Raw genomic sequence first — 14,602 nt, 5'->3', positions numbered from 1 at the left:
ATCAACTAGTTACATGAAGAATAATTTTATGCTTCCGTGATAATGTGATTTAAATGTAACTTCTCTACTGATGAACAACATTATTTAGTGGAAAGTTTAAAAGACATCAACATAAGTCACAGTCTTAGAAGTTTATTATAGTATTTTTAGATATTGTCTTCATTCCTGTAAATATTTTCGCATTAGGCCTTTTTGTATATGTTGATGTCAAAGCTCATGTTTTTTGACATTTTAGAGTACCATTCAACATAGTATAGTGTATTTGATGTCAGTTATTAAATATGTGTTTATTTTATACTTTATTATGCAATATATATGATAGTGGTTCCATGCATGCGTTGCTGCAGTGTCCTTGCTTGACATTGTAGTGCATCACTCATAGGGCTCTTTGGTGGGTGGGGTCAGAGACAATCGAAATTTCCTTTTTTCTTATGGATCCTCCAAACAAAAATTCAAATAAAATAGTGAAAAAACAGTCAATAGGTAAATGACCACGTCTTGATATTTCTGAGGAGCAATCATCAACACCTGTTGTATCTCATTTTCTTATCCTACATTCTCTTTCAGAGAAACCTTTAGGGCAAATGTTCCCCTTTTTTTATTCAGAAGGGACTGGAGGGACTTGCTGGCTCTCCAAAGTCAGTAACGAAACTTTGATCTGGTGACATATTGGTGGAAACATCAGATATTCTCGCTGGTTTCTCCACTAAAGGGGTTTACTGCAGTGAGACGTATCTCCACTCGCAAAGATGGAGTTATATTGCTGACCAATATCCTCATTCTGACATTTACATCACCATGTGCACCTGCCACCATCAAGGCAGGTTATCTAAATTGCAGGGTATGGCTGTACGTTCCAAACCCTCTCTGATATTTCCAGTGTCAGAGGTTCGGTCACTCAAAGATGTCACGTTGTAGTTCCCTATCATGTGCTCCTTGTGGTGGCAAGGACCAGAATGCATATGAGTGTGAAACGGACCCACATTGTGTCAATTGCAATGGCTCTCACCCTTCCTACTCATAGCTCCGAACCAGGACTAGAAAGGCCAACTTCAGGTGACTGACAGTGGTTCTTGTACTTACCTGTTAGTCTTCCTGGTGGGTTATTATAATTACCATTATGCTACCTTTACGACTTCACTTACTGTAGTTTCTCTCTTAACGTTGTATACTAGATTTCAACATTGGTTGAACAAATTCACAAACATGTCTCCCAGTGGAACAGCGGTATGTCTGCAGAATCACACTGCTAAGTACCAGGTTTCAATACAAATGGTGGGCAGAGCACAGATAGTCTATTGTGTAGCTTTGTGCTTAATTCTAAACAAACAAACACATATTATAAATTAATAAAAGTACAATTCTCCATTTAATATTCCTAAGACATCCACATATTTTTCTGAAGATTTTTTTTCACAGCTTTAGAATGACCTAACTTCTTGAAATTGTATGCTAATTCTGTAGTTGAGAGACAATTAAAGGGTTTTGGGCACCTACAGTTTCTTTTCCATTGGTTTGTTTTAGAATTACACTCAAAGCTACTTGAGGGCTATCTGCACTCTTTTCCTTTGGCATTTCATATTTTGCAAATGCTGTCATTTTTGCATTTGTATGAGCTTTGAAGAAAAAGAAATGTCTTGTTTCAGATTATCAAACATTTTGTAAGACGAACCTCAATGTCAAGTAAAATTGCTCATTATATTTCAGAGCTAGATAGAAAAGTAGTCAGTTACAGATAAATATATTTTAAACACAGCATAAGATGTAATACTGTGATTGTATGTCTATTAAGTAATGATTTTCATTCTATGTAATTTTCATCACTTGAGATCTCCGTTTCAAGATGTTAAGTGTGTGTGTGGCTATCACGAGTGTTTATTGAATAATCAGATCCAAAGTCAGATATCACGACTTGCTTGTATTATAATTTATTATTAAGTTCCTGGCTAATGACTAGTAAAGAGACCTTTAACCTTTCTGTTCTGTATATTTCCACCCTTATTTAATTTTTTTTCTGTGAATGTCATGGTATTTTAGTGAATTACATTTTTAATTTAATTGAACTACTTTCTTATCATGGTATATGAATAAGTTTGTCATAGAAACATAGTTAATAATCCAAATTTTAGTAACACATCAGGTTTCAGTCCTTAATTTTACAAGGCAACATTAGTACAAGAATTGTGACTTTTCTTCTTGACATCCTTCTTCTCTAATGTATTTACCATACCTCCAATAAATATTAAATTTGAAATAAATTGCTTATGATATTAACAGCATTGAGGCAAAGACTACTTTTATAGCTTTCAATTTTATTTAGTTACAGTGCTACAAAAATATAATAAATCATACCCCACCTTCACACTGACCCATCAAATCATGTTTTTCAAAATTGCCGTTAATTTTCTCTGTGTTTAATACTATATTTTTATATTCGATAGGAAGCGAAGGTTTTAATCTATCAAATGAGATAAATTGTTTTCTGTGTTGAGAATTGTCTATTTTCACTTGCAGTTCAAACTTTATTCCCATGCAAACACATCAATGAGCTTAGCTGATTATAACCTTTTTAGGTTAGAGTACATAAAATAAGAAATAATAAATTTTTATGAGGTATGCTTGGAAGAAACTCATAAGCAGTCTTATGTGATTCAGTGGGGTAATTTGATCTTCATATTTACCAAGTAAATTACAAATTTTATGGTGAGAATATCAGTTAAATATGATTCAAAAGGACAATAAAACTATATGTATAAACAGATATATACTGTTGAACATTTCAAGATATTTAGAATAAAAAAATGTTTCATGTTACAATCTGAAGTTATTCTAGAAAGAAAAATGTAATTTTTTTATTTGGTAGCCACAAGGTCACTCAAATGGGACAACCTCATATAAAGTTACAGTAGAGAAAATGACAGATAAAATATAATGTTTTACTGACAAAAACACTTAACATTTTGTTAGGAGATTTTAAGAGGTTATGGAAATGAAATTTTAGATTTTTTCAGATAAGTGGAAGTACTTTCTGTAGATGAACAAAACATATAAGTTATTGAATGGACACAATAAAGATAAAATTGGGGTCACGAACTTAGTTAACCCTTTCACTGCTTGGCTTGGTATAACATACATGAGTTTGTCTACACTTTTCTACGCATTAAGTGTTTGTGCTATAACCTTTGATATAGCATATGTATTTTTGCAAAATTTGGTATACTTTTAGTAAAGATTACAGATTGTTTAATGAAATATTTTTACTAGAAATGTGTTTGTGAAATTAGTGTATGTTTCGTTACTAGTCTGAATGTAAAGGGATTTCATGTTAGGATTAAGAGAATAATTCTTAATCTTCAAAATCTCAAATATCAGGAGAATTTACAGGCAAAGTGAGATCATTTGTGAGACATGTGCCAGTTCTGACCTTGAAGTAGACAAAGTGGTACTTGTAGGTGTGGAGCTTGGTTCAACTTCAACCTTGTCAGAGTCAGATGCAGTACAAGTGACTTCTGATGGCAGAGATGGGTTTTTATTTGGAAGATCATGTTGTGTATCTTGAGTGAAAAAAATTAGTCAGCTTTCCAGTCTTGGCCATTAAATCCAAAGCCTTTTGCTGGTTCTTTTTTGTCAGTTTGTATCTTTTGTGCACCATTTAATTGAACACGTTACATCTTGCAGAAACAAAAATAAAACAAAAAGCAAAAGAATATGGATCATATATAGTTATAATGATTAGAAAAACACTGAAATTCATAAAGAAAAACGTTGGTGAGACAGTCAAACATAGCAATCTCTAAATCTACATTTAGACAAAGAGTGTCAAAAAGTTATCGTAGGACCTAGGTACATCAGCATATAAACATGAATTCACAAATACCTTTATTGATTTGCTGCATTCTGATGGGTTGAAAACCATTCGAGACTGGCTTCAATCCATTTTAAGAGAATTAGTTATCAGTCATTGCAAAAATTTCATTACGGTTGTTGCTATGGTAGCTGTGTGCAAGAAGCAATGCCAATGGTAATATATAAATCAATTATGAGCCAAAAAGTATTCCAAGACAATTTATGATGAACAACTCATAATGTAGTAGCCTATATACACAGTGATCATTCTTTACTGGTACACAAACGTAACATATAATCAATTGTAAACTGCACTGCACATTGAACTACTAAATACTGACTTAGGCTTAGGCTAGAATACCTTAATCCCAATAAAATATCTTAAGAATGAGTTGTAACCTCAACTTTGAGCTCAGGTTTGACCTGGGGACATTAGATGAGCCAACAAACCATACAACAACAAAATAGGCATATGTCTGAAACTTTCTCTTCATGCCTGGATGCGACGGCAAATTCAAAACGTACAGCCTTAAATTCATTATTCCAGGCTACACTAGCGTTTCCAGCGTACTTGAACTAAACTACTTACAGTTTTTAGGCCTCATGTTATTGTCACTCAGCAAACAACACTAACATTAGACCTAATGCTAATGAATTGCAAGTCAAGCCACTAACGTTAAGCCTAGTACTCAGTACTGACCTTGCTCACGTGAACTTGTTCAATTGATGCACTTTTTCAAACAATCCTAAATTGATTTTGTTGATTTGTCAGTTCTTTACAGTATCTTTTTATGACCACGGTTCCACAGTACTATACTACTACTAGTTGCAGTGTATACATAACAACGTTAAGAATCATGTTGTCGTACATGTCGAAGGCTTGAGCAATTTAACCTAAAAGGTCGAATTATCACCTTTATACCGCTCCGATCAGTCAATTGTTTTCCCAGCTTTTCAAAAATATAACAGAACACATACTTATCTGAATTATAGTCGCAAAATAGTTGAATTTACACCTACAAGTTTGTGTTTCTGTCTCTGATCGTTCGTTTGTGTCATAAAAGATATCACCAGAGGACCAGGCCTGGTCTAGGCATTATGACGTTAGGATAGTATCGAGGATTGTTTGTTTTCTTATAGCAAAGCCACATCGGGCTATCTACTGAGCCCACCGAGGGGAATCGAACCCCTGATTGTAGCGTTGTAAATCCGGAGACTTACCGCTGGAAAAGCGAGGGGCAGTATCGAGGAAGAAGTAAGGAGAATATAATTGTGATCTCCATTTTTGGGTCTAAAAATGGCATATTTGACAAAATTTTGTTGGCTATTTGTGAATGGAGATAAACAATAAGTAAATGGGGATAAAACAATAAGTAAATCTCAGCTTCTGATCTGTTTGTATTGTTATAAAATAACAAAGGAATACATACATGCCCAAATACTTTTATAGGTTACATGTAATCTATGAATGGTGGCATTCCTTTCTAATATTTTCTTGCCATGATAAATTTCAAAACACGTACTCACAATCAAAGGAGGTTTTTTTTTTTACAGCAAGTTGTTTGAAGCCAAAATATTACGGCTCAGAAAAGCTTCAGTGAGATACACACTCATAAAAATATCACAAAACACACATGATGCACTAGTAACGCAAATAAAACTAAAACAAACGAAACAATAACCCAAATACAACGTACGAAAACAAAAGCCGAAAAAACATAAATTAGCCTTTTCTCAATACACGTCTGTCACCATTTCGTTTGACCTATGTTTCTGTGGCATTATACTCTTATTTTTCTGTAGATGTGACTGAATAAAGCAGAAAAAGGTAAAACAAGACAGTTCAACTGCCTATATAATTTCTTATAAATAGCCACGACAGAAGGAATGATTGAGAAAAATATTTCATCTTCAAGGTCAGACATCATATCATCTTTTACCTGAAGTTTTATCAACATTTTGCACTGCTTTTTCCAGTAATCTTTCGCAAATCAATGACTTCTTACTTCAGACACATAGTTTAGTAGTTTCTCGAAACTTTATTCACTTATCGAGCCAAACAAAATTTTTTTAAACAATTCAGAGTAAAGTTGAACACAGCAGATAAGGTTTGTTTTGTTTGTTTTATTTTTTTTTAATTTCGCACAAAGCTATTCGAGGGCTATCTATGCTAGCCGTCCCTAATTAAGCAGTATAAGACTAAAGGGAAGGCAGCTAGTCATCACCACCCACCGCCAACTCTTGGGCTACTCTTTTACCAACGAAAAGTGGGATTGACCGTCACATTATAACGCCCCCACGGCTGAAAGGGCGAGCATGTTTGGCGCGACGGGGATGCGAACCCGCGACCCTCAGATTACGAAGCGCACGAAGCCAACACCCTTGGCTATGATGTTGTTTTGAATTAAGCACAAAGCTACACAATGGGCTATCTGTGCTCTGCCCACCTTGGATATCGAAGCCCGGTTTTTAGCGTTGTAAGTCCGCAGAGATACCGCTGAGCCACTGAGGGGCTATAGCAGTGTGTCTGTTTTCTTATAGCAAAGCCGCATTGGATTATCTGCGGAGTCCACCGAGGGGGAATCGAACCCCTGATTTTAACGTTGTAAATCCGAAGACTTACCGCTGTACCAGCGCTGAACAGGCAGATAAGGGCAATTATTTAAAAAAAATCGACTTAAGTTGAGTGTGCCCCCTTCCCTTGGTGCTTAATGGTGAATCCAGGGCTGTCAAGGAGTTACAATCCCCTGGCCATTCCGGACCATCTCGCTTTAGACAAGAAGTATTATTATGCGACTCTTACTCATTTCAGATATTTTATGGTAAATAGCACAATTTTTATCTTATAGACTAGACGTACTATTTGCTTTTTCACACACAACATTCTAATTCTGCATACAACTTTCTTGAGTGTGAGGTTAAATATAATGTATTAGTACATGTATAATTAATAATCTAAAACTTAATATCCCTGGTAATAATGGTAATAAAAATACAATTTATAGACTCCAACTCTAACAGTTACGCTGACTTGATTTCAGTTTCATTGTACACGATAAGTATTATAATTTGAGCCTTACTCTTTTCACATAGTCTATTTTATGTCAGACGGCATGATTTTATTTGTAGACTAGACCTACTCTGAGCTTTTTCACACACGACATTCAATTCTACATACATCTATTTTCTGCGTGAGGTTGAAGTTGGTAGGGGCTAGAAGGTGTTCAGCCCCAGATCCCATGGCCTTAATGAGGGCTCATTGATAATTTTATTCTATGTAAAATTACATTGACTGTAGGGCCTACAAAAAGTATTAGCTCCTGGACCCGCACAACCTTAAATCTGCCACTGGGTTAAATATATGATGCATTAATAGATGTTTCGTTAATTATCTATAACTAAATAGGCCTAAAATGCTATATTTTAAGTTAAATGTTAACTCAAACTAACCAAAAAATGTTAAGTCTACGTAGAATTTATTCGTTTAATTAGTTGAAATAAGCAAGGTTTTCTAGATTCTCTGTATAATTATTTTATGTATACAACATCCCTTAATTGAAGAAAAATGACTGTATCACTGCATGTTTCTTATCATCCTTCATCCGTATTTGCAAATCGTTTTATTCCTCTTTTTAGTTCAGATTTGAAGGGTTTATTTTTTAACGTTAAAGCGGTGTTTTGTATAAGGTTCGCGCATTTGTGCATTTTTCAAATATATTTGGTGTTTTCTGTAACGATTCCATGTACAGTATTATTTAATCGCCATTCATGTTCAATTGATTTCATTTGTTTTGTATCCAAAAAAGATCCAGAAGCCTAGGAATGAGGTACAGAGCATGATCTAAGGTTAATTTTGCAGTATGAATAGTCATTAAGGTGTTTCTGTTATACTAAATCGGCCATCCATAGTGAAGATTGTGCTATTTTTCAGTAATTTTCTCCCAAAAGAGTGCTGAAGGTCGCTAGGTATGAGTCATTTATTTTATTCTCACGTAAAAGTATACGGTAGTGTGCTATCTGTCAGTCAGCCAGTAGACATTAAAATGATGTCACGTAACGAACGGTTTAATAGTACAATTTGTACTGTTGTGACGTTAGTAAAACATCGGCATGCCATAAATCACGAGAATAATTATGCACTTGTCACGTATTATAATTTATTTCGGACGAGTTTCCGATTTATTATGTTAGGTATGTTATGTATTACAATTTCTAATAACCAGACATTTCAATTTGGAAGTTAGTTTAAAGCCAATATGTGTCAAATTTCTGATATTTGCCAACAAGATTGATGAAGACAGTTTTTCTTTCGTAACACAAATATAGTTTAATATACAAACGACAATACAATTCATAATAATGATTCATATACAATAACTTTACAAATTCCCAAACAATATTCGGTATTCTCTCTGGTCTGGAACAGGATATTTTATTCATTCCACGACGAGTGAAATAATTCTGAGATGCTATTGTTGCATTTCTCTTGACGGGAAAACTAGCTAGCTCTATCCTAAGTTGCCCTCACGCAGTTTATAAGTTCACTTTTTACCGAAGAAGATATATAATGTCCTCGAAGAAATACTAAAGTCTAAAGTTAATTCACTGAAGTTTGTAATGTTTAAATATATAAATGACCTGGTCAAATATTTGCAGTTTTCCGATTAGTAAGAGTTTGTCGCAATAAGAGCTTCCGAGTCTTATAGCATACTTTTTGTAGCAATCAAACAACACTCTATAAACTGTTTCTTGGCTCGTCCATTTATAATCTTCAAGCGAAATTCTCGCACGTTCACTATTCACAGATATGGCAGTATTTACTCTCTGATTCTTACTCTCGAGAATCTTCTACAAATTTAGAGAAAAGGCTTGCGCAATACACATTTAACAATATATATGTCACATACATTTCTAAATGTATATAAAAAACAAACAAATACTGATATTAAAAAGCAAGGAATGAAAATAGTTGTTACTTTTAATTTTAGCTTTATTTACTCTTGAAATGAACACTTTCTGAAACGCTGCGGAAGTACATCTAGTATTAGTCTTCTCTTATCCATGTGATATTCCTACACTTCATTAAGAAAAAGTCTTTGTACCTTACCTAATCTTCAATCGTTCTCCTCTCATTCCCATTTGAAAACAAATTTTCTGATACCTCTGTAAGTTTACCTCTAATGTGTTAAAATGTACTTCTCTTTGGGCGCTAAGCAACATCACTTCCACCAAAGCTTTTTTGACCTCTCTTACCGCTAATGTTTTGAATAACTGATTTGTCTTCGCGATCACATTCACCTCTGTCACACTTATGGTGACCACGTTTTCAAACAAAAAAAAACTGAGATAATTCAGTATTTAGTCCTAATTTCGAAATGTTTATTGCAGATATGAAGTTTCAGAAAGTTAATTTAATTTTAATTTATTTATTTCTTCCATATCATTTCCAAATATATTAATATTGCATCCCTCAGTAGCCACGGTAGAGTTTTATATTGTTTCAAGTACAAACTGTTAGCTCGTAACTCCATCGTTTCTTGACCAATTAAAGATATAATTACATTTTTGACTCACGTGGACAGTTCTTTCGATTGATGCATTTAACCACGCCTAAGGTTTCATAGGTTAATTTGCTCTAATCCTGCATAAATAATTTCAATTTGAGGATATGCAAGTAGAGATCTTTAAGACTAATAAAACTGAATAGGGTATAAGCGCGAACAACTCTGGCGCACAAAAATATAACTAATAAAAAAAGTTAGATTAATTTACTCTAATTCTGTCTAAAAGAATTTCAAGTTCCGCGGCTTGTTTTTGAAATAATTTAAACTTTTTAATTTTTAATAGTACCTAATATAAGGGTTACGAATTTTAAATTGGCCAGGCGTGAATACATGCATTATTACCAAGCTATATTTGAAAAGAAGATTAATTTATTGCCAATTATACGGATTATTCATAGCATATTGATTTTCATCGTGACATTTCCACGCTACATATGACGACATAAACGTTTCGATTTTGCCGGGACAATTCTGTTATTTTGTTGTTGTTGTTGTTTTGGTTATCCATCCTAGCAGGGGCGTAGTTCTAGGGGGATGGGTAGAATACATCCCCCCTTCATTTTAGATGAGGGGTATGGTGCATACGATCATCCAATCTACAGTTTGGTCTGTTGAATTGTTTTATTGCATCACAGGCCTACAAATTGTGTGTTTGTTCTTCTGATTCTCATGTTCCTACCAACCGAATTACATAATTAGGCCTACATTAGGCTTTTTCAGTAGCCGAAATGTACATCTTTAAAATAGGCGTGCTTCTAAGCTTTCGATCTAAGCGATAGTTCGTACGTATCAGTCAATACGCCTAAGTATACATGCAAGGCTTGCAAGCACTATCACAGAATCTACCTACGTCTTGTACATAGTGTAAGATTAAGTAAAATTTTCATCACAACAGATTGAACAGAGCATGAAATTCGAAAATATTACTCCCAAGCGTAAATTCCTGTGATCTAGATCTGGCAGGCCATTTGAAGCTTGTAGTTGCATCGATCTTATGTGAAAATTGTGCGGTTTTCTTACGCCATTTGTTCTTATGCACGTATAGTCGGTTTTATTGTCGAACGCCTTACTCTCCTTAGCTGCCGAAGTCTGTTTGTTTGTTTGTTTTGGAATTTCGCACAAAGCTACTCGAGGGATATCTGCGCTAGCCGTCCCTAATTTAGCAGTGTAAGACTAGAGGGAAGGCAGCTAGTCATCACCACCCACCGCCAACTCTTGGGCTACTCTTTTACCAACGAAAAGTGGGATTGACCATAACATTATAACGCCCCCACGGCTGGGAGGGCGAGCATGTTTGGCGCGACTCGGGCGCGAACCCGCGACCCTCAGATTACGAAGCGCACTCCTTAACGCACTAGACCATGCCAGGCCCCTGCCGAAGTCGCTGACCATAGTATACGTTTACTGTACAGTTAACGACAGGTTCGGGTCGCTCGGATCCAGACGCGCCTTACATCACCCCCCTCCGCTTCCTTTAATCTGAGCCTCGATTTTACAACAGGGCTCATAAGACCTGTGTTTGTGGCCCTCATTAATCCATGAAATTTCAGATTATCACCGCCCTCTAATAAAATGCCGGTGCTTTATGGTAAAAGAACAATATATTCTCTTATCAGAGATAGTAAAAATATTGAATTTTCTTGTATAATTAGAAACAAAAGAAGCGATTTCAACGGCCTGAAGCCTCTACTCGAATTGTATTGCTAGTTTTTGTTTAGGTGTTTTTATTTAATAGACGTGCTTATAGACATTATATCACAACGTGTTTGCCTTTTGATGAGCTTTAACAGGAATATAATATATTTGTGATTGTTTAAGTATTTTTCGAGAAACTTGCAATTACTTGTGTTGTAACTAGCACACATTATTGTCCCAGTGATGCCCAGGCTGTCAGTCGGCTCGGTAGTCACTGTGAGGTTTGCGCGTTCGACTTAAATATATTGTACAGTTCAGTCCTACGTCCATTCTGTTCTATCTTCGTTCGTTGTACGTTAGAGTTTTTCAATAAAGACTGTATTTTAGCTTATTGAGTCACCTGACAAACAGATTCCAATTACGACAAGCAAGCGTCTGAAACTTTCCGATATTAGACAGTTCTACAAGCCAGTTACTAGTACTACAAGTGACATTGCAGATGCAGATAATCCAACAACCTCAAGCAAAGGAATAGAAACTTGCCATACAGAGGAAATACCATGTTCATCAGAGGAAGAGTCTGAAAATGCTTGTGCAACTATTGCATATCATGAACCACCAGATAGTTCTGAAACAAGTTTCTGCAGTAATGAAAAATCTGACACTCCACAGATATAGTGTGGAAAGCCATATCATCCGGACGCACAACTAATACCACAAGAGAAAGCAAAATTTCAAAATATCAACTTCCAGGGCATTGGTTTGATGAATTCCCATGGCTGCACTTTAACAATCAGACTCAAAAAGTCATATGCTTTCATTGTGCTAAGGCAGAAAATAGAGGCCTTTTCACAGGGAAATTGGAGAGGCCAGTGGAGTATACAGTCATATCCACCGGTTTTTGCAACTGGAAAAAGGCAAAACAGAAATTCAAAGAACACCAATCCTCCTCTCAGCACAGATTCGCTATATCTTCAGAAGGTTCACTTGATGTAATTCCGGTGACTGTCTAGCTATATGATGGAAAAAAAGAAGCAGCAGGAAGAATGCAAAAGTAGTTTAGCCAAAATATTCAGAAGTTTACGTTTCTTACTGCGTCAAGCTTTAGCATCACATGGACATACTGATACGGAGGGGAACTTCCTGCAGTTAATGAAGCTCCTGGAAGAGGAAGATCCTGAGTTGACGGGCTACTTGTCATAGAAAACCACATTCACATCACCCCAGGCTCAGAATGAAATAATGGAGATGTTCAGCCATCAAATTCTGAGGAACATAGCACACTAAGTGCAGCAAAGTAAAATCTTTGCATTAATGGTTGATGGCACTCAAGGTGTTACAGGTGACGAACAGGAAGCAATATGTGTACAATACGTACATGAGAACCTTGACGTCCATGAGACATTTCTTGATTTGTACAGTGTTTCCAATACAACTGGTGAAATAATATCCTCGACTATACTTGATGTACTGACTAGACTCAATTTACCACTCTCAGGATTAAGAGCACAAACTTATGATGGAGCCGCCAACATGAGTGGAACGTACAGTGGATGCCAGGCAAAAATAAAAGAGAAGCAACCGTCAACTTTGTTTCTTCACTGCGGAGCACACAAGGCTAATTTAATAATTCAACATGCAGTTGAAGCTTGTGAATGTGTTCGAGATTCTATCCAGTGGGTACATGAACTTGGTGTCTTGCTTCAGAGGTCAGGCAAATACAAGACAATGTTTGAAAATATTGTGTCGTCAGACAGCCACAATGGTCCAGTTAAATACATCCGACTTCTGTGTCCAATACGCTGGTTGTGCCGCCTATCTACAATTACATGTGTTAATGATCACTACAGAGACATTGTTGATTCTTTGTCTGAATTAGCAAATGAAAAATCAGATGTAGCAATGAAAGCACGAGGTCTGCTGGACAGATTTGACAAAGGAAAGACAGTTTTAGGATTGTTCATGGCTCAGCATCCATTAGCTACATTAGAGAAATTAAACCGTGCATTCCAAGCAAAATCAGCGACAGTATCAGGCATGATTGAAGCATCTGCAATGACAGTTGAGCAATTGCGGGTATTACGAACAGAGGAAAATTACAACAAGATATTTGATGAAGCTGAGAAAAAGGTAACTTCCCTAGATCTGGTGCCTATTGAACTACCACGCATTCACAGACCCCCCAGAAGAATCGCAGGTGATGGTTCAGCATACCATTCTGCAACAGCTGGAGATTACTACAGAAGCCAATATTTTGAATTTTTGGACACAGTCATAGAACATCTCACTAGATTCATGTAGACAATAATGACTTGAGGCAATATCTGGCGCTTGAGAACATGATCACATCTGGCAAGATTGACAATTCGATTATAAACTTCTCTCCAGAAATCTCTGCACAACTGCTCGAGTTTCAGTTGCCCATTTTCAAAGGAACAACAAAAGCAGTATCTCTGAAAGGTGCGAAGGATGCTTACTGTAAAATGCATGAAACAAGCCAGCAGATGTTTAGTGAAGTGTTTCTTCTCATGAAATTGACTAATACTTTCCGAAAATGTTATGTTACAACACGTGTCATTGTGTGCATGTCATATTGAAAAATCTAAGTTGTTAGAAAATTAATACATTGTTAAAAAGAAATATGTCTTGATTATTTCATTGTAATCATGTAACAGAAAATCATTATTGAGTTAATTTAACATCTAAGAGCTCGTTTTAATTATTCTACAGTGTCATCCTTTTCTATGATGGTTTAATTGAATGGTAAGGAAAGTTAATTAACTGGTAAATTACTAATTTAAACTAATTTTATTAATTATATTTATATTAATCAAATATGTACTATCCCGACTTTGTGGAACAATGACATTTATGTCACCCGTCATAGCAATCTGGTAACACTTCGTCTGGTGACATAAGCAAGACATATAAATTTCGCACATAATGATGCTAGATAGGAAAGAATATAACTGTACAACGATATGAATGCATTCAAGTGACACCTGAACCAAGTATATAAAGACAGTTACAATCCGTGATGACGAGATATCCCACTTGTAGAGAATAATATATACGTACAAACGACAGGCATGGGTACAGAAATGAACATGGTGCTTTCTCTACCCATACCAGACGTTTTTACACATATAAAGATAGTTACATTTTGTAATCAAACTGTCCATCAGGGCTGAAAAAATGTTATATTTAGTGAATTTTTCATCATAAGTTATATCTCTATCCAGATTGATTCCTCTGTAGCTAGTCTGTCTTGATTCTGTTGGTGTTACTTCATCTTTTACTAATAAAATCCAATACACATTTTTTGCAATAGATTTAATGCAATAAGAAATAGAATTTAAACTTTTCTTAATTTATAATTTTACAATATTAAACATGAAATGTAACATAAATAAGTACACAGATAATTACAATTTTAATGAAAATGTCATTTGAAGTAATTTTGCATACAGTCATGTTAAAAAGTTAGGACACCCTATGAAAGCCTGTGTATATTCGTAACATTTTTGGATATATAGATACTTAATCTCAATTTTAAC

General features: G+C 35.4%; 1 long non-coding RNA gene across 1 annotated transcript; it reads right to left on the bottom strand.

Moving 5' to 3' along the window:
• Positions 1 to 2,295: 2,295 nt before the first annotated feature.
• On the bottom strand, positions 2,296 to 5,470 carry LOC143233337 (uncharacterized). The gene is made up of 2 exons (XR_013018104.1): positions 4,547 to 5,470; positions 2,296 to 3,671 (listed from the first exon to the last, which is right to left on the bottom strand). It is a non-coding gene; the product is annotated as an uncharacterized LOC143233337 (long non-coding RNA).
• Positions 5,471 to 14,602: the final 9,132 nt, after the last annotated feature.

The sequence above is a fragment of the Tachypleus tridentatus genome, chromosome 12 (genome assembly GCF_004210375.1).
Source record: "Tachypleus tridentatus isolate NWPU-2018 chromosome 12, ASM421037v1, whole genome shotgun sequence".
NCBI classification, from domain to species: Eukaryota; Metazoa; Arthropoda; class Merostomata; order Xiphosura; family Limulidae; genus Tachypleus; species Tachypleus tridentatus.
The sequence above is the reverse complement of the archived record's forward strand: the minus strand, read 5'-3'. Positions and strand labels throughout refer to the sequence as shown.